Source organism: Amblyomma mixtum, chromosome 3 (assembly GCF_055824585.1).
Source record: "Amblyomma mixtum isolate Tamu chromosome 3, ASM5582458v1, whole genome shotgun sequence".
NCBI lineage: Eukaryota > Metazoa > Arthropoda > Arachnida > Ixodida > Ixodidae > Amblyomma > Amblyomma mixtum.
The window spans coordinates 249,611,557-249,632,065 of NC_143014.1; the positions used below are offsets into that span (position 1 = coordinate 249,611,557).

Below are 20,509 nucleotides of genomic sequence, written 5' to 3' on the forward strand. Positions count from 1 at the left end.
TCAGGGTCTAATTTTCATCATGCTACAATTACTTCAGTGTATACAATGACTGTGATTTCATTCCCTTGAGCTTTTCCAGAAATGTGTAACCTGTGCTGTGACATTTTTGTACCTCTAATGAGCTTACCACCAAGCTGTGCTGCTTTTTGGTGTCAGCTGTGGCTCTGTGTGAGCTAAATATTCCTGTGATATTGTGAAAATGTGACAGTTTTCATCCTGCATTTGGAAGTATGTACAGTTTGCTTTAAATTTTCAAAATACATTCTCATATAAAATACAGCTGTATGCATTTTTCTTTTAGTGTTACGGGAGCTACACACCCACAATATATAGAATGTGCTTGCCATACATGCATGCCTAATATGCAGCTAAGGGGATAGACAGATATATACACACACAAACACCAGTTGTAGGCAATATAATTGAACCTATACACCAGTACAACCAATAAAGCAATAGGAGCTATACAATAATACAACCTTGACCAATAGAATCTGCATCACTGCATAGGTTTAGTGTTTCATCATGCAATACAGAAAAACAAATAGGATTTTTAGTTGTGCACTCAAAATATTTGCTACGGTTGAGTCCGCATTGAACAAGCCCAGCTCTTCACAACTTCCTTGACTTCCCCGATTTTCCCTTTGGTCTTGCTTTGGTGTCGATGGTGCTGGCACCTGTTACAGAAACAAAACCGGAAGCAAGTTTGCCAATCCCGAATATTGCTGTTGTTGCTCATATACGTTGTAAGGTTCTAACTTTGACTAGTTTTTTTTTTCTGAATCTTTAAATATTATCATGCTACCAGCACACAGGGCTGCACGCTAGTGCATGCAGTTCTTACCGCATTAATGCGAAATTAAGCCTCCTATGGTTCGAAGCAGTTCAAAAAGGGATGGCTAAATTCACATTAATATGGTAATTTCCAGGAGGCCCATGCGTCCGTGCACTGGGACACAAAACAAGTGGGATGCCTTCCACAGAATTCAACAAGACTCCTCGGGCCAGTCGGTTAATTCATTTCCAGTGCTGAGTTCGAAATACACAACAAAGAAGATGAAGAGTACAAGACAGCAAGCACACTGCGCTCATTCGTGTTGCACATAGTACCTTTCTTTTGCCCTCGTTTTCTCGTGCATTTCGAACTGAGCTCTCACTGAAAGACGCATTGGCAGTTGCCCAAACAAATGCTTCCGTTCATTAAATGCATCAGACAGCGTATTGCACTGGCCGATGCAGCTAGAAAGTGCACTTAAGTAATCAAGAAGTAATTGCCATCCCAAGAAAGACTGCACTTCCTGGATGTTCACAAGAACTATGCTGGCATTGAAATGGAATGAAAATTTGATGACATTCTATCAAATGCATCCACTCAATAATAGCACTTGCTATTCCATCATATTACCCAGAAATGGGCCAGCCGATGGGCTGGTGCAAGTAAGGGCTAGGATGTAAAGCGGGAGATGGGTTGCATGGGGTCGCCAGAGTTCGCACCCCTTATCATCGGCAGACACGAAAATCATGGGACTGCGCAGGGCTCCACCAACTTCAATGCACTGTGAGCCTTGTGTTTGCTCTTGAAATGGGTCGTTAACATTCACAATAAAAATATGCAATTCGACATGGACATGGCTACACTTTGTTGTTGTCCTCAAAATAATGGTGCGTATACCCACTGCGGGGGATGGGCCAAGACACAGGTGGCAAATGACAGGTGCTCAAAACGTTAAAAAGCAAAATAAAATAAAAAATTGCAAAGGCAATAATAAAAACAACAATAATATTAATAACAATGAGTAAATAAATAATTCAGATTTGTTGATTGAAATTAACTAATCAAACACTGCGATCGGTGACTGAAAGAGGGAATGGGGCTAAACTTGCCATATTTGGAATCTTTTGTTGCAGCTTAGTACTGCCTTTTGTCTTCTTCTTTTTTTTATTCTTGGTTTGGTTCTTGAACCACGGAAATTGTCGGCTTTTGGTCTTCCTGTTCCGTCGTGGTTGAAAGAATTGGGATAACCGGCTTCACGTCTACGTCCTCGTCTTGTTTTCCTTCTGCAGCTTGCAGGCGGCGCATTTCTACGCTGGTTTCTATGACTGTCAACATCCAAGACAGAATTCGGCTCTGTTCACGTATGGGCTCGATGCGTTCCTCAATTGCCATGGCAAACTCCGTAAAAAAATTTGCTTCCTCTTGTTCTGAAAGAGGAAAGAAAAGTTAAGTTTCCACGTTACCAACTATTCATCAAATGCAAACACAGATGCTTGCTCGCGCGCAGTCTGTGAGCCGTCAGCTGAGTTGCAGTGAACGACTACGGTCTACTGATTAGATGCTACACGGCAATAAACTGAAGTTTAATAGAACATTTATTTTGCGTGTTTCTTTTCTTTTTAACCTGTTGACATCTTTAGATTTCGTGAGTTCTTAAGCAATCTCAAATGACCAACCTGAGTGGTGTACCAGCGAGAACTGCATGATCTTAAGCCTAATCAAACAAATGAGGCTGAACAGGCCAACCACAAGCGACGTGCAGAAGGCAGCGTAGGACGACTGGCAGAAAAAGATGGCAGGACGAAAACCAACAGCTAGCCCTTCGTATGATCTGCGCGCGCGCGCGTACGCGCAATTTCTTTCGCCGGCGTGCTCGTTCAAAGGTCGCTGACTGGGCGATAGACCGACGTCCACGTGTTAGGCAGCATAGGCCTAGGCCCTTTGCGACGCAGTCACCTTATTGCTCGCTAAAAAGACCGCATTACGTCGGTTTCAAGCCAGACGCGCGAAATCGCCTGAACAGTCGATTCTTTTTTACATGCGCTATATCCATGTGTATGCGACGAAGTAGTGCTCCACATTTTCAAGAGCACTCAAGCGCTCAAGTTGCAAGCACTGGTTGCGGCCGGCGTTTGCGAGATTTTTGTCTGCCCCTGGGAACGAAATAGCTTTTCTAAGTCGGCATAAAGAGTTAACACAATGTGTAAGAAAGCGCATGATCAATAGGATACTGTGTCCGGCTCTGCGTCACACGCCAACAATGGCACACACGTCAACAATGGCACAATGCGTCGTGCACTGCAGCGGTACGCGCGTTCCTGACAAATACGTGGAAGACTGTACGAAGGAAGTGCCTTCGCAACAGAGAGCAAGTCAGCATGGCATAAAGCCAATAAAACGTGCACTTACCGGGATCACGCCGACTTTCAGCCATTCTCCTGTCTGCAACGAGAAAACGAGAAACGGCAGAGACACCGCTAACGTCATACAGTGGCAAAATTACCGCACGCCGTAGGAATAGTCAACAGCCACTCAGGGATCTTGTCATATCATTGGCTAAAAGGAGTCACATGGGCTTGAAACGATCTCATTTCGGGGACGGGGGGGGGGGGGACCTCCTGGGAGCTCTGTCGTTCCGAAGCATACAAACGGCACCTGGCACCCGCCGTGGTTTGGCGGCTACCCGCCGCGGTGGCTCAGTGGTAAGGCGCTCGTCTACCGAGCCGGAGTACCTGGGTTCGAACCCGACCGCGGCGGCCGCGTTTCGATGGAGGCGGAACGCAAGGTGGTGGTGGTAAAAACTTTTTAATAAACAAAAGGAGAGTTTGCAGACCAAAAATGGCCCTTTACATGGGTGGAGTCCTTAGTCCGGGACCCCGCTGGACGAGGGCGCTACTCGCGCCCGTTGGACTGGAGCCCTTTGAGACTCCAGCCCCGAGCAGTTGAGCAGGGCTGCCTCCCATGCCTCTCGGGAAGGGGAAGGATTGGGGGGAAGGGAAGGATCTTCTGACAGGCCCAAACGATGTGGAAGGTATCGGATACTTCCCCACAGTGAGGGCAGCGCCCATCAATTTTGGGGTCGAAATGTTTCGCTATTGCAGGGCACAACAGAGTGTTGGTCTGCAAGCACCTCAGAGTTCGCTCATCAGCTTTACTCAGGCCCTTAGCAGGGACCGGGAAAAGCCGATGGCGTTCGCAATAGTCGTCCAGAATTTCTCTGAACCGGAGAAGCGGTTGCACAATCTCTGAGCCGGAAGAGCCTGGATGAGGTGCCCGGGAGGTAAGCGCTCGGGCAGCCGCGTCCGCAGCCTCATTACCTCTAACGCCCTGATGGCCCGGAGTCCAAACTATGCGCCCGTATGCTGTGCGATGTCAGTGCGCGTTAAAGATCTTCAGGTGGTCGAAATTATTCCGGAGACCTCCACTACGGCACCTCTTTTTCTCTTTGTTCTTTCACTCTTACCTTCCTTCCTTCCTTCCTTCCCTTACGGCGCGGTTCAGGTGTGAGATATGTGAGACAGATACTGCGCCATTTCCTTTCCTGAAAAACCAATTATCATTATTATTATTGGTGGCTACAGCGTTCGGCTGCCGAAGCTGAAGGCGCGTCATTAAATCCCGGCCTCGGCGACCGCGTTTCGATGGAGACGAAACTCATAGGACGCCCGTGTGCTGTCCGATCTTTTTTTGGTCCTCTGTAATTGGTCGCAGTTTCCGCGGTTACGTAAGCCGTGAAAAACAAGGAAACGACATGAAAAAACCTGGAGGACGCTTTAGCTTCGCCTGTAAGAGTGGAACGCGGCAGCGTCTTGCAGCGCTGCCGCGGATTCAATGGAACGCAATCGCCCGTTCGGCGCGACACCTTGCCCGTTGTACAAATCTAAAATTTACTTTTTTTTTCAGGAAAGGAAATGACGCAGTAACAATCTCACTTGTCTTGGTGGACACCCGAACCGCGCATGAATTTTTTTCAGGCAACCCCGTATAGGTCGCTGGTTATCCCGATTATAGGTCACCGATTCGAATCCCTGCGTAAGCTAGGATCTAACTCACCGAGTAAGTTTATGCAGCACGAAACTCTGAATCGCATGACACCATCTGGAACATCCTGCGGCAAACGGTTGGCATAATACGATTTTTTCCGACGCGCGGTGCCGACAACTACGGCGCCGACGGCTTTTCGACCGAACGAGCTGTATACGCCATTACGCTGTCGCGTAAAACGAAACAAAACGTTACCTAGCACAGTCGCTACACAGTTTTCCATACCGATCGCAGCGCCGTAACAGGCAGCCTAGTGAGCGGAGGACAATTAAAGGGGCGCTGAAAGGGGCTCTAATAAGGTTGCTCTATGTCTGGGATGTTGAGGCAGGCTGCTCCACGAGTATTGTCCAGCAAAAATTTCTTTAATGCGCTTTGTAGAAGCTAAGTTATCTGTACTCAAAATAAGAATTTCAGCGTCTTCGCCCATTTTCCTCTCCTCTCGTCACTTTATGCACGCTGAAAGGTCGGCGCTCCTCCGCCGGCCCCACCGCCGCTGGCGGAGCATCGTGACTCGCCGGAGCTACGCGGCTTATTGGCCACGGCCATGGTAGCTGCCTGAAGTCCATGGGCGTCCGGAGGGGGGGGGGGGGGGGGCAAGGGGGGCAGTTGCCCCCCCCCCCCCCCCCCGGAATTACGGATATTATTTATGCACTAGTAGAAAACAACTACAAACCTACCGCCTCCCCCATCCCCGGAAATCGGGTGTCCCCCCCCCCCCCCCCCCCCCTGGAAAAAGTTCTGTGGACGCCCATGCTGAAGTCTGAATCTAACCAATAGCCATCTAGGGACGGAGGAGGGTGCGATCATCAAAAAGTCGCCGGAAATGGCTCGCAAACTGCGCGAGATTGTGGGTTCTCTGCTTCGTGTACAAGTATATTAATTGGACCGGGTGGTCATGACAACATTATGCAGTGGTTGAGCTTGTTGATGTGCTCTACTCGGAAGGTTTTTCAGAGCTCCTTTAAGGTTTGCAGAGCTACCACGATCGACATCGCTGCTCGAGCGTGTCTCGAGGTACGACACGCTTTATTAACTTTATTAGTCGAGTGGGAGGAGCGGAGCCGTTCATAACGCTGCAGGTCAACCCCGTAGCATGGCCAAGAGCTCAGTGCAATGGACGAGGCTCGGCTCCGAGCTGCGCAGCGCGGTCGCCCACTGCTCCTCGGTAGAGATAAGCGAATGGGTTGATAGGGCAGGCCCACATGATGTGGGATAGGGTAGCGTGCCCACCGCAGAATCTGAAGTTGGGAGAGTAGTCGGTGGGGTAGATAGGAGATAGAGCGGCGGGATTTGGGAAGGCGAGCGTCTGAAGCTGACGCCAGGAGATTTCGTGCGGGTTAGGGCCCTGTGCGCCGGTGGATAAAGGTGTCGGTCAAAACTGTACAGTGATTTCCTGATAAGTGGTAGACCGGTCCCTCGCTGACCTCACTCCGTGGTGGCACCGTGGGGGGGGGGGGGGGGGGGGGGTTGTTGTTATGCGCTGGGCACCGCCCGGGTAGTATATCGTCTCGGGTGTGTGAGTGGGCGGCCTCCTTCCCTGGGAGGGAGGAATGTGCGCGAATCCAAATGAGGTGGATGGTGTGGGTGGGAGGTTTAGATAGTAGGAGACGGAGGATGACGGGAGATATCCGCGGTCTTTACAGAAATTATTGATTGCGGCTTTGGAGTTGCTGATAATTTGGGGCTTGGGTTGGAGGAGATGATGGCTAGCGCGACGGCTGGCAATGTGAACTGAAGGGGGAGGGAGACTTTGGGGAAAAGAGGAACTCGTAGCGGATACCAACAGGGGCGCGATTACGAGTCGCTCAAAATCGTCTCAATCGGAAAGTGTCTCAAAAAGTGTCTCATTTGCCCGTTCCTATTGGTCGGCCGTGACCAGCGGCCATATTGGTTTTTTGCGTCACCGGCCGACGTCACAAACGTGCAGAAGTGTTGACGTTGCTTACCTAATTATGCGAGCCGGTTGAGACGGTTTTTCGGGATTGGAACGAGTGGTCTCAAACCGCTTGAGACAGAAAATGGCGGTTGTTTACATCGCCGGTGGCCGCGCGAGCAACGGTGCAAGAGGGTGCATGAAGACGGTTTTGACGTGCCGGACGAGTTGTTTTGACATAGGAAGGAGCATAATGGCTGTGCGACGAACTCGCCGTTGAACTTGGAGGTGTGCGGGTGAGTGCGCGGTCAGTGGAGCGGCAAGTGCCTGTGCGCGCCTTCGCCGCCGGTGGGTTTCAAGTCACCGTAGGAAATGAAGTAAACGTCGGCGTAGCCCAACCGACTGTGAACAAGTGTTTGCGGTGAGTTGCGGAGACCACTGTCAAAGTTAAGTCGCAGAAGGTGCGCGCTTTCCGGCGAGACCCCCAAGACAAGGCGGCGGCGAAGGAGGACTTCCTTCGCATAAACTTTCGCCACCGCAGTATCCCCGGCGGCGTCATCTGAGCATCATCCGAACGGAACGGCAAAAACACCAACACGAATATCAAGTGCTTAACCCGAAGCGGACGGCATGAGTTGGTTACGAGGCGGAAGAATGATTGTTGTCGCAGTGACCGGGCGTGCCGGCTCTTAATTCCCGCAGTGAGATTGCAAGCTCCCAGCAGCTGCACCGGTCTGCTTCCGTATGTCGGCCGTTGCTGCAGTGTGATTATTCATGGTCGCCGGGTATTTTCTGAACAAAAATAAATAGAATCACGAATCCCCTTGGAGCACATATTTGCCATCGATAGCAGGCTAGGTTGAGTTCACACTGGCGAGTCGCGGAGGTCGCGCGACAGGCTTAAATCGATTTGTTACGCTCCCTCCCCGCTTTACATGTGCTTCGCGAACCGTAACTAATTGACCGAAATCGGTCGCCTAGAATAGGCACCCTGCACCCGCCAGGCACCTCCACCGTAGAGGCTGCGTTCAGCTCCCCCACGCGGTCATTCTCTCGTCCCTGTCAGGAAGGCTCGCCCCGCGACTTCGAAGGGATGGCGTCTGCTAGCGGCTGCCGCTGTTCGTAGAGGCGGGATTTCGACCTATTCAATCATGAGGCTGAAAAATTCTTTCGAGGAGCGAACGTCAGGAAAGGCACGAAGCTTTTTGAAGCAGGCCATGTACACAATGTGAAAGAGGTGGTGTCGTGCGACGGGAGCGAAGTAGCAGCTCGGTGCATTGCGCAGACAAGCATCACTGCGCCACCGAAAACGATAAAATTAACGCTAAGAAATATTTATATCTAATGCCTGTCAGCGCTGCACTCTCACTCAGTTTTTTTTTATGTAGCTATCTTCCAGTAGACAGCTTGTTGCCGCGGGCTGCAGTTGCAAAGCAGGTATCGCAGGCAAATGTAAACACGCTGCTGCCGGTGCTGTGTTTTTGGAGCGGTGTGAAACGCTCTCAAAAACGAGCCGCCCGCAAACCTGGGGTGTTCCTGCATTTAAAAAGGCTTACCCTAAACTTTCAAAGACGGCCAGGCGGCATAACATTGGAGGTAACTAGAAAACTCCAGTTTTTGAGCGAACGACGCAAACCTGACTTCATTACATTCCCTTTTGCCGCACCTTCGGTGTGCGCACTGAAAGTCATGCGGAAAACATCAAACTGTTTGATTCGGATTCTGCAAAAAAGGAGTATCCCAGCTAATTCATGCAGGATTCTTGCCGAAAGCTTGTGCTCAAGAAGCGGAATTTCATTTCATGCTTTGTTTAATTTGTGCACATTTAGTACAAGTACCCTGAATCTTCGACATTTAGATATATGTTTATTGTAGCAAATTATCACCTAGTCCTTCAGATGTGGAGCAAAGATTTATCAGGAACATGTAGCCGCTGCTCCTTAAAACGTGCCTTTACGGTCGAAAAAGACGCTGGACGACAAGGCGCAGTGGAATTCAGCGAGCAAGGATTCCGCGCATAACTAGAACTAAGGTAAACGATTCTTTACTGCGCAAAATTTGGGCTTTTTCCTCGGGTGTGACCACGGGCGAGTTATGCGTGGCTTTTTAAGCCCACATATTGTTGACAGCCAAGTCAATGACCGGCAATCGTGGGTGCACGAAGAGGGAAGGGTTCCCAGAGAGCCATTGGCATTCCTCCGCGTCTGTTGAATGTGCCGTGGCTAAAAAACCTGTCTAGGAGGTAATGCATGAGTCAAGTAAGCGTCTTCCGCACGGGTATGACCATTGTTTGACCAGAAACCCCGCGCGCGCGTTGCCCGTAGCGAAGGGTAGGCCGTCAACCAATGTCGCCTTGGAAATCCATAAAACTTTGTCCGAGGCGAATTCATATATGTATTATTGCATCCTACAACACAGCAATGTGTCCCGCTGTTGTTATGCGCCATTTTATGCTCGGGAAGGACGCACACAGCTGCTTCGCAACGGCGCGCGCAACACAGCGGGAGCTGTCAGACTGCCCCCGCCTTCCTGACAGGGGCGCGCGCGTCGCACTGGAGTTTTACCCTCACACGCAGGCTGCTGGCGCGCCCCTACTCTCGACACCAGTCGCCATCTATCGGCGCGCGCGGCCCGATGGACTGCGGGTCGCGCCGGCGCCGCGCGTAGAATGCATGTTTACGTGTTCGCTTCTGTCGTTGTAGTGCTTCATCATAACGTATGAGGGTGTGTGCTGTGCGTCACTACTCACATTTTCCCTCTACCAGACAGTACTGCGGTTGGTTATCTTGCGCGATGTTAGTCGTTAACGTGACATCTCCGAGTTTTTTTCCGTCATTTGGATGTGAGTAAGTACGGCGAAGCAGTGCGCGTCTGTCTCGTTGTTTGTGCCCACCACGATGATATTGATATTGATGATTAGCGCTCGTGTCCTGTCTTCACCTTTTCAGTGTCTCGTTTTTCGCGCTACGCTTTTCAATGATGATATTCTGCTGGCTCAGGATTCTAAACGCTGGCACCGCAGCGGCGACGCTGCTCCACCGAGCCGCTGGTGCGGCGGCGCTGCTCAGGGAAATTCTGTAATAGTACTGCAAAGAGCAAGGATTTTTCCCGCGGAGCAGTCGGCCAGATAGCGTACGGACTGGAAACCGGTACTTCTAAGCAGAATTCTGCGCTGGCGTGTCGTTTGTTTCCGTCTTTTACGTGCGCTATCATCTATGATAATTTTAGGCACAGGAATGTGGATTTATTGATTTGATTCTGTGGTGTAGTAACTGGATAGGCGAGCTGCAGACTGAAGGTAGTCCCGACGAAGCGCGTGTTTTCGATCACCTCCTTGCGCTGAGCTTGCTCTAGTTTCCATTAAACATATTTCATGTACAGGATTGTAAGCACGACCGCTACCGATTTCAGTTGCTCTTTCCGCACTTATGTCATAGGGATCAATAGGGGGTAAAGGGTTTACCCTAGTGTCTTTCTGCTTTTGCTATCTACCTTAATCATAGGAAAATATGCGCGATTTTAATACATTCATTCACACTTAGCCAAACGCCTACGCAACGCTGTCACACGAGGCGAGAGCTACCGAATAAAATGAACGTGACTTCGGACCTCAGAATTCGTGAAAGCTGGATTCGCTGCTAATATCTATTCAAGCTTTGATAATTTGAGCAAAAGTACGTTTTTATGCACCAGGTTGCGTAAACCATGACAAATTTTGTTTTTTGTTGGCGCTGCGACTCAGTTAAGCTCACCGCGGTAATTTGTTGATAAACTGGCGCCCCACGCATGCGACAAGAAAGCCCTGTTTGTGGGTGGTACTTTATGGCCGAAGGATTAAGAGTGCATAGGAATTGGAACTGCATGCTAGCCGCACACATAATACTTGATATTGAACAAAAAAAGTTTTTTTTGTTTTTTGCAGTGGAGCACCAAGATGGTAGCGATATAAGCACGAGCGCGTTCTAAGCGTCAGCACAATTCACGTGAATGTCAAACTAAATGTCATTACAACGCATCAGTGGGCTCCCTTTGATAACGTGAATACTTCCTGCAATACAGCCACGCTGCGGAAGTATGCTCGGCAATGTTTTTTTAGCGCCCGACTTTTTCAGATGCGCGCGGCCATCTTTCGACAGCAGCGCCGTCTTGCGTCTGGCCGATTTCTCCGCCATGTTGGCTTGGGCGGCCGCCGCTGCGATACAGGCAGCGAGTACTCGCCGCGCTGTTCAGCCTTATCCGAGTGTTGATTTTTGCATGATTTTGGCCTGCAAAGTGTTGCACTGTATGCACTGAACAACTGTGAACAAAATGGCCCGTGTTTCGGCGAGCGGCGACGCGGATGTTTCCCTGCAAGTTGTGCCGAAAATCGGCATTGGAGGTGCGCTTCTACGCAAGTGTGCGCAATTTCTTTAACGGCTTTCTGGTATCTATAATGGAGACATTTATTAATGCGAGCACGGAGCTTGCTGAGCGCTTCTATGTGGTAGTTATAATTATAAAAGAAAAACCGCTCCCTTCCGAGCTAACAGCAGTGTTGCTGTCAAGTGCTCAAGCGGTCTGATCTGCGTTGCGCCGGTGACACGAACTGATTGAAATTGCGCTCGACCGCGTCTTTCACTACATTTTCCCTCCGCACTGTCCTAAAAAACGGTACTTTCTGTAGTGCTACATGGAGAAGGCAGCGCTGGAGTGCATAAGTGCACAGAATTCTGTTCCGGCTTTTGGCTTTGCATAAATTCCTTGATTACTTCGTACTAACGGTAAAATAACTGGTGAAGCGTGCACATGTAGGGTGGTCCACTCTTAGCGTGGACATGCGAGTGTGTGGCAGCGCTCTTCGGAGCACCAGTGCATCCGTCGGCGGCGTGCGTCGAAGCAAAGTGTCGCAGGAACAGAGGAAACTGGATTTGGAGCTTCGCGTCGTCTGACACTTCGCTAAACTCAGAAAAAGAAGTAGTAGAGAGTCGTGGCCTTTGAACGCGATGTAATTTATACACTTGAAACTGGTGCACCTGCTGTGACAGTTATTGAGGAGCATATCTGCATATCTGGTGCGGCCGCTGATTAATGCCGAAAGAGCGAGAAAGCGCGTGCGTGTGGTCGGGTGGGCACTGCGTGCCTGCTGATTGCACGTCCCTAATAGACATTTTTATTAAACAATCGGGACTTTGCATTATGGCGTCAGTTGAAAAAAGAATTTGGTCGAAGCATGAGGTGTCACGATGCAAGGTGGACACGCCAAAGCTGCGGCCTTCAGTTTTTTAAGTCCTGCTGGTTTATCGGGTATTTACTGCAAGCAAACAGCTGTGGCATTTGCGCAATGCATCATGGCTTTCAAGTACTGTCAAATAGCTATGTTTACAGTGCCGTTGACTTTATGTAATCAGTCGCCAGTATCGGCGGTTATAACAGAAATGTTTCACGTAACCCGCCGTGCTGCTGCATCATTTACCCAAGTTATTACTTATGTTTTGATTTTGCAAGGGTTACAGACAACACATATCTTAGCGACATCAGCAGTAGGTGCTCGCGTGTAAGGTATGTGTAGCTGAAAAAGCCCGCAACCGCACTGCCGCCGTGGCTCTCTGTGTTCTTCACACTGCTCCGCTTCAAGCCGCCTTCGCTTAATGTAGTTGTTTGAACAGCAGACGACTGCGCAGTGGTTTCCCGAAGACCTCGGTTCAGCTTTAATCGCACATACACCCAAATCGGGCTAGTACAGCTAAGCAACCGCATACAGTAAACACGGAGAACCGCAGAGAACGCACGGGACGCACGGACACCGCCTTTCCGAACCAGCCAGAGAGGAGGAAAGCAACATGGCGGTGTTCGGCGTGCTGGGAGCGAGGCTAAAACTGAAAAAGGTCTATATGCAGGCGCGACCGCGGAGCTGCCACAGCCCCGCAGTCCCCAAAGAAACTCCCGCACCGCGGCGCACCAGTCGGCGGAAAATGGCCGCGCCCAAGAGCGGCTCTGGATTCTGGTCTATACATGATTTTAGTTTCGATACCTGGACGCCGCCATGTTTGTTTTACTCGAGCGCCGCCTACCGCCGACGCCATCTTGGACTGATAATTTGCAGCCGGTGGGCTGCAGACGAAGCAGCCTGCGGTCTCTGAAAGTGTCATTCGCCCGTTTTATTCCTGCCAAGCCTAGAAATTTTGGATGGGCGTTCGCCTAGTGTCCATCCTCGTGTGTGCTATGCCATTAGCTCCTGCAATAACCAACTGGGAGCAAGCGACCATTCCTCGACGCAGCGAAGGATCAGCATCGGTGAGTGCCATGCTCGCAGTTCACGCGTGCTTTTTTGTCGCCGGTTGCCTCTAGGGCGAATGCGGCACGGTGTTGCATGTTAGAAAAACGAAAGCAAAATGTGTTGAAACACAATATCGCGGAGAGCAGTGAATATCCAGTTTTTCGTGGAGCGCAGTTTTTCATGAACGCTTTCGCTGCCTGCTTGGACATGGCGAGTGAGACAGTTTAGATGCTGAGCTTGCGACAGAGTACCCCGTTTACAAACTGAACATTTTGGAAACAGCGAGTACATGACCGAAACGAATCCACTTCAGATGATTAGAATGTTTGTTTGCGGAGATAAGCGCGATGAAATTGAAATTCGGCCCCTCCTGCCGCTTGCGTAGGGCTGTTCGTACTACGAGCGATACAAGCCAGTTGACTGAAAGCAATTCATATTCTCGCCTTCTCCGCTCCCGCCAGTACTCACTGGTGCACAAATACCAGAAAATGTGCAATTACACGATCTAATAGGTTGGTACGCTAATGGAACGCTATTACCACTTACTGACAGGCAGAATCGCCGCACCTGTGTTAAGAATTCCAATCTCAATCGGGTAGGGGCACTGCTCAAGTCGCTGCGTTTGTTGTATCTCTGGCACGGTTATGCATAGTGTGGACTTTTTTTTTACAGTGCATTCGATGCGATTTCAGTCGAATAATTTATTACAATGCGGGGAAGAGTTTACCGTCCTGCGCATGCCGTGTATTTTTCATCTTACGTTGCCATGGCTGCATTTTTCCTCACTTTGCAGTTTGGTAAAAGTTCATGTCGCCGCTTCTATTCATGCCATGCTGTGCAAATTAAATTAGTATTTTTGCACTAACGACATGTTTATTTTTTTCAGGTGGCGATCCCCACTCCCTCCCGATATTGACGATCATGTGGGGCGGCGAAACGAAGTTGTGGCCAAATTTGTGAAGTCCCCACATAGTGTACTGCTGAATTAAAAGAACTCTGCCAAGGCCGTCCAAATACTTGATCTTTTAAAATTCTGCACAGATTGTAGTTTGGTAACCCAGGCGCTGCGCTTCGTTCCGCGCCCGATATTAGGCACAGGCAGTGGGTTTGTTTCTGTCTGCATATCGTTCACAAAGTGCGCTAACGTTTAAGCTTTTTGTTGGCGCAAGTATTTTTTGTTCCACAACTACGCCCACTGCCAATGCAACTCGGGACCGGCGGAAAAGCGGTGAAGAAATGGACACTGCAGACGTGCTAAGACCTTCACATAACATGGTGCGCGTACATACTGGCGGCGTTTGTTTTTTTCTACTTTCGTCGACTATTTCCGCCACCGACAATAAAACAATGATACCTAGAAGACGTTGGTCTTTCGTACAACATTGCTGCTTTTGTTATACAGACGCAAACACGCGCGTGACCGGTAGCTAAGCAGCCGCGGACGTTGCTCCGCGCGCCGGATTATCAGCCCAGGGGAGGACGGCAACAGTGGGGTGTCCCGCAGCGCACGTGTTTGAGAGTATTTCTCCCTCTCCTGCCCACGTTTGCAACTCGCCAGTGTGAACTTGCCTTAAAGCTGCCTTCGCCGGTTTTCGAGCCAAGCGCTCCTTGCAAATTGATCTCGGCAGACCCGTAGCAATCACTGCCTTTAAATAGATTTTTCCGCGCACTTAAGACGTCAGCACAGTACCTTGATTCTATGCAGTGTGTAAAAAAAAAGGACAGCCGTCGAATCAGCTGCTTTTTTTTTCTGGCTGCCATGTTTACGATGGCTGAATATGTGCGTGGAGGGATAAGGCTGAATACATGGCTGAATCCTTTGAATCAGGCGGCAGCTCACGCCACCTAGCCGACGCTACCGACCATGGAGGAAGGAAAGAACCTACCGACGCTTTTCCAGCGTCAGCGCACCCTCGCGGCAGCAAAAGTGACTGAAGAGCAAACTTAATTACAAAATTGAGGACGCTTCTTTTGCTTTATGTCGTTGAGTTTGAAACATAGTTTGTTAGCGAAATAAAACATTCTTCAAATTATTAACGGCGTGTTTACAGCAAAACTTTAGCATACGGTCCCTTATTGCGCAACTAAATGCTTCCTGGGTGGAACCCTACTATTAGACACCACAACCTCGCTGCTAATTGGTTGATTCCGCGGTCAACGACTCGCGCTGTCGTCATTAATTCTTCGCCGTATCTTAATCTACAGAACACCAGACAAACCCGACACTCCCACCCCCTTTCTCTGACACTGTACTTTGCAAAGACTAACTTATTTCAGCACTCTTTCTTTCCACAAACCATCAGTGACTGGAACAGCTTACCAGCTTCGTGTGTAGGGTCTCTTGACCTGATAAGTGACCATTGTTAGTTTGTTTTTAGTTTGTTTTGTTAGTTTCTTTTTCTTTTCCATGTAATTTCGCGCTGCTCGTTTTCTGCTTGCACTTTGGTATTATTGCTCAATTTGTGTTCTGTTCTGTATCCACTCCTGCTTGGGCCTCACGGCCTGCAGTATGCCATAAATAAAATTTTGACGTCAGAGTCTCAAAGTTGAGACAAAAACTTGTAATACCGTCCCAGGACTCTTTTGCAGTACTTCGCGGTAAGCGAACGAAAGAGCTGGGAGGTATCTATCCCAATCAGTAGGTCTCTCCTGGCACATTTTCCTGATCATATTTTTGAGGGCGCGTTGAACCGCTCTGCAAGCCCATTACCCATGTGATGATTTGGCGTTTTTAGTAGTTGCCTACTGACAAAAGGCGGTTAACCTCCTTCATTAGTTACGACTTGAAGTTCGAGCCCCGGTCACTCAAAATTTTCCTCGGGAACCCATATAGCGAGAACATCTCCACAAGACCCCCTGCCACTTGGATACCTGTCAACAGTCTTCAATGGAATAGCGTCAGGATAAAGAGTGGCCACATCGACCAGCGTAAGCACATATATCTATTGCCTCTGGCAGATACTGGAGAGATTGGCCCCGCAATGTCAAAAGCCACTTTGAAACGATAGGTCGATGGCTGGCATCTTGCCCAGAGGTACGGGACCAACTCTTGCCTTTGGAACTGTGCGCTGGCACACGTCACACGAGCGAACAAAGCGTTTAACGTCACTTTGGACACCTGGCCAGAAGAACTCCTCGGTGACTGTAGACACCGTTCTGTGAACACCCTGGTGTCCGGCCATAATGGCGTCATGTCTCTCGCATATTTTTCGGCAACACCAGCTCTTGGAACCGCCTTCCCGAGCTGAACATCCATTCCCTTTTCGCCTTTTTCTGTTTTGACGCGGCCTGGCTAAGAGATACGATTCTTCGTTGATAGACGCAGGTTATTTGTTATTTATTTTAGGCAATAAGTCGGTTTTGTATCGATTTTCTTGTTTTCTTTTTTTTGCTGAGTAGAACTGTGGTGTGTGCTGTGAGCAAGCAACTACTGCCCGGAGAAATATAGGTTTATTGCTTGATCGTGCAACAGATGTACAGGGTCTTGAATATTTGGGGGCCGGGTTTTTAAAAATTCCTATGTAAAATCTACTACCCCGTTCGAGCTGAAATAACGTTCACAAAGTAGCAAAATATTATCTACGTTATCTGATAAGTGATTCAACATCGGTACTTGCCTAGATTTTCCGGAATGGCGGGAAAACTGCTCTCGGCGGCGTGCACAGTTTTCGCAAAAGCGAGTCGAGAAGCTGCGTTGACATGGCGCGCCATCTGTCGAGCGGCGAGGCAACCGCCATCTGCCCCTTCGAAGCAAGCGGAGATGGCGGTTGCCTCGCCGTTCGACAGATGGCGCACCATGTCAACGCAGCTTCTCGACTCGCTTTTGCGAAAATTGTGCACGCCGCCGAGAGCAGTTTTCCGGCCATTCCGGAAAATCTAGGCAAGTACCGATGTTGAATCACTTATCAGATAACGTAGACCATATTTTGCTGCTTTGTGAACGTTATTTCAGCTCGAACGGGGTAGTAGATTTTGCATAGGAATTTTTTAAATCCTGGCCCCCAAATATTCAAGACCCTGTACATGGGCAATGGTTGTGCCTGTAAAATGTGTCCCTTTGAAGCTAAATGAATCAGTTGGTAGTCTAGTCAGCGCCCGTCTTGTAAGTATTCCTTCACATCGCCCACGTCATCTTTGCGCTGGTTCTAAAAGATCAAGGAAAAAGCCGTTTTTTTATAATAACTGATTAGTTAGGCACGACGTGTTGCAAGAAGCATCCATAGATGGCGCCAGCTACACTAAGAACGAATACCGCGGAAAGCGCAACACATCAGATCGCCATTGCCACCTTCGTGCGCGGCTGAACTATAAATCGCAATCACATCATCACGGACACTTCGCCCCGGCAGCCTTATTTTTTGCAAAGAAGTAATTGATTACCGGTAATTCATTGCAAAAGAGCAATAACTTAATTACCCGCAACGTTACCGTCTGAAAAAAGTAATCAATTGGTTGGTTGGTTTGTGGGGTTTAACGTCCCAAAGCGACTAAGGCTATGAGAGACGCCGTAGTGGAGGGCTCCGGAAATTTCGACCACCTGGGGTTCTTTAACGTGCACTGACATCGCACAGCACACGGGCCCTAGAATTTCTCCTCCAAAGAAATTCCAGCCGTCGCGGCCGGGATCGAACCCGCGTCTTTCGGGACAGCAAGTAATCAATTGATTACAAACCACATAAAATGTAATTAAGTGCAAGTAATCGATTACAAGCAATCAGTTACGTAGAACTCTGGTCGCGAGCAGTAGGCAGACAACGATACATCCGCCCGCCTCCCCTAGCGGGCCCAATTTTGGACCATTCCGCGCGCGTGAAGCAGATGCCATGTGAACAACCCCCGCGCGTGCGTGTTTCGGTTGTCCGTTAACATGAAGAATGATGTCGTGACGATGAATTGAGGGTTACCTGGCAGCTGAACAGAAGACATGTTTTTCTGTTGTTGGAGGAGGAAAGGGGGGCACTGGCCGGGCGAGGTAAAATAGAAAAATCATGTTTGCAGGTTCCTGCAGCTTTCTGCACAATGTGAGGCAAATAACAAATGCTTGTGAAAAAAAGAGATGGGATCTTAGCATCGTCGTTGCTGTTTTGAACGCTTATTGTGTAATAGAGTACCGCTGAACAACTGCTTGGTAAACTGTCCGTAGTCTGTAGTCTAGGCCGACAGCTAGCCTTCAGACTGAGGAATCATGTTTCTGAGTCTTTTTGGGCTGAATCGGCATGTCACTCATGAGCCTAAAAACATTTTGCAAGCGCTTGAATTCTAGCCAAAGTCTGAGAGGTTTATTTCGTAATCATGTTCCTTCTTCTGATCCTAGCTACTTAATTACAGCTACTCTAATCGAGACCAGAGCTTAAGGCTATAGTCTCACAAGCGTAGCACTGTTTTGATCAGCTGTCCTTGGAGCCACATGGACAGAGGGCGCAGATGTTTCTTCAGAGAGAGAAAAGTCGCATATCACAGCAGAACATTACGAATATCAAATCATATATTGTATCCGGTCAAAGAAATTGGTACTTTTCTCCCTTCTGCAGTGTTCAGGGGGTGTTGCTTCTGCTGGAACAGGCTGAACCGGGAGGTGACTCCGCCACACCTTTCATCCACAGAAATTCAGGCATTGAGAGAATACCGCGCCCGCAGCAACCTTCGAAGACAGTGGCGACAAACTGCCCCAAAACTGATAGCGGTGGCCTTCCAGTTATCTGGGACCAACTGTCTCCTGGAACTAAGGCGCCCGCACAAGGGGTGGGAAAAGAAATACAGTCAAGAATTTTGTGTGATCTGCCTCATATCTGAAGGCCACTGGTGAGTTAAATCATTTTTCGCACTTAAGAAAGCAGAATATAACTCCGGTAATGTACCACCAAATGAAAAAGTGTAACCTTCCTGCAGTTGACAAAACCGCTAAAAAAAACCATTTCGCAATCGTAGCACGTCCCTTAGGCACTGCATACTTCCAGCCGCAGAGCGATTAGGTGACATTACCCTCACTGGTTTTCAGTAGGCGCGCCAGCATACAGCCTGTGACTGGGGTAGTCGGTGATGTAAAACATAACTTGAAAGCAGGGTGTGTCATGCCACCTCTTCTTATGACCCATGACTGCGCGTTTTTCTCTAATCAGATTTATCCTTCAGCCGGCAGCCAAAACGTCTTGACGCGGCTGGTGAGGACGTGGTTTTCTGCTGCCAATAAATGCAGCCTTCAATTCCCTATTGAGAATGAAAGATTACAGAGCGTCACTGATGGACCATTTTCACCGCTGATTCATATTTAGGTATTTTCTTCCCATTCTTAACGCAGCAACCCCCCCCCCCCCCCCTTCCTCGCTTTTTTTAAAACGAACTCATGAAGGCAGAAAAACGAAGGCAGCAAACGGTGCCCAATGGCGACCTGCGGAGTTAGCTACCAGTGGCGGGCGCCGTAGCAGACGACGCGGTGTTCTTCACCCTGCACGGCGAAGAGGGGGGGGGGGGCTATGCACGCGCATCGACCTTGCGCCTAGCGCCACCCTGCACCGGGTGTCCGAAGGGTGCACCCACCTCCATGTGTCTCATGCTAGTTCCCCCTTGTTCTTGCGCTGTCACGTTTGCTTATAGAATTCCACGCGAAGAGCGGCAGCTCCAGCCAGCTCTCACTCGTACCGCGGAAGTCAAGGGAGCCGCGCATCGTCTGATTAGAGATTTAGCATAGCGCGATCGGCTTCCACGGGGAGGCAGCATAGAGAAACACACTTACGTAAGTATGTTTCTCTATGTAGGCAGTGCGTACGCGCAGATCGCCTTGAGGGCGCCGGTCAGCTGTTTGCATGCCTGCCCTGTCGGGACCAATCAGTGTGTGCGTACTGGCGGCGCGTGGAAGCACGCAGCCGTGCCAGCTACAGGGCATGCGCACCGCTGGTAGCGCGGCCGCAGATACTTCAAAGGTAAAGATCTGGGCGCCGAGCTTCCGCTTGCTCGCGTCTGTTGCCGCGAACATGCGCATACGGGATCAAGCATACGCGCGGGAGCACAGGGACGTGGCGCGGAGTCGCGGCTTTGGTTGTGCGCGCGCCGCGGTGCCATCCCGGAGGAGTACGCTGTTCCGGAACAACACGCGGCAAGAGTTGCAGAAACTATATTCTCTCGAGACGTATACTTTGAGAGTTCGAATACCAAACTCTCGGATCGAATATCGAATGTTTTACTATACGTCAGATATTCGAAATTATCGAATATTCGCATAGCCCTAGATTTATCCGATCTCAATTCTTTAATCGGCTCCAAAATTTCAGTAAACTGGCAATTCTTTATTTCATGTTCACAAAAATGCGCCTACGCGGAGAAGCATGGGCTCTGCAGATAGAACTAGTCTCCGCGGATCGCGGAAACACACACTCACAAGCTGGCACGACGCTTACCCTACCCTTTCGGTTACGAGGCGATAGCGTTAGGGATCCCTCCCTTGCAGGTACTCCTTCTCTTTCATAGAAGCACAGATCACAGGGGGCACCACCGGAGCAGCAGCGGTGCAGCGATGTGCCACTGCACCGACAGGTGGCTGTTTCAAGCACAGCCATTGGTGGGG

At 49.6% G+C, this 20,509-nt stretch overlaps 1 long non-coding RNA gene across 5 annotated transcripts in view; it reads right to left on the bottom strand.

The window, feature by feature from the left end:
• Positions 1 to 403: 403 nt before the first annotated feature.
• The window catches only part of LOC149354297 (uncharacterized), a 62,497-nt gene continuing 42,391 nt past the window's right edge, over positions 404 to 20,509 (bottom strand). For all 5 annotated transcript variants that reach the window (XR_016291300.1, XR_016291302.1, XR_016291301.1 and 2 more), the window contains 3 exons: positions 3,185 to 3,217; positions 1,885 to 2,202; positions 404 to 677 (listed from right to left, as the gene is read on the bottom strand). This is a non-coding gene — a long non-coding RNA (uncharacterized LOC149354297). The remainder of the gene's footprint in view (positions 678 to 1,884; positions 2,203 to 3,184; positions 3,218 to 20,509) is intronic.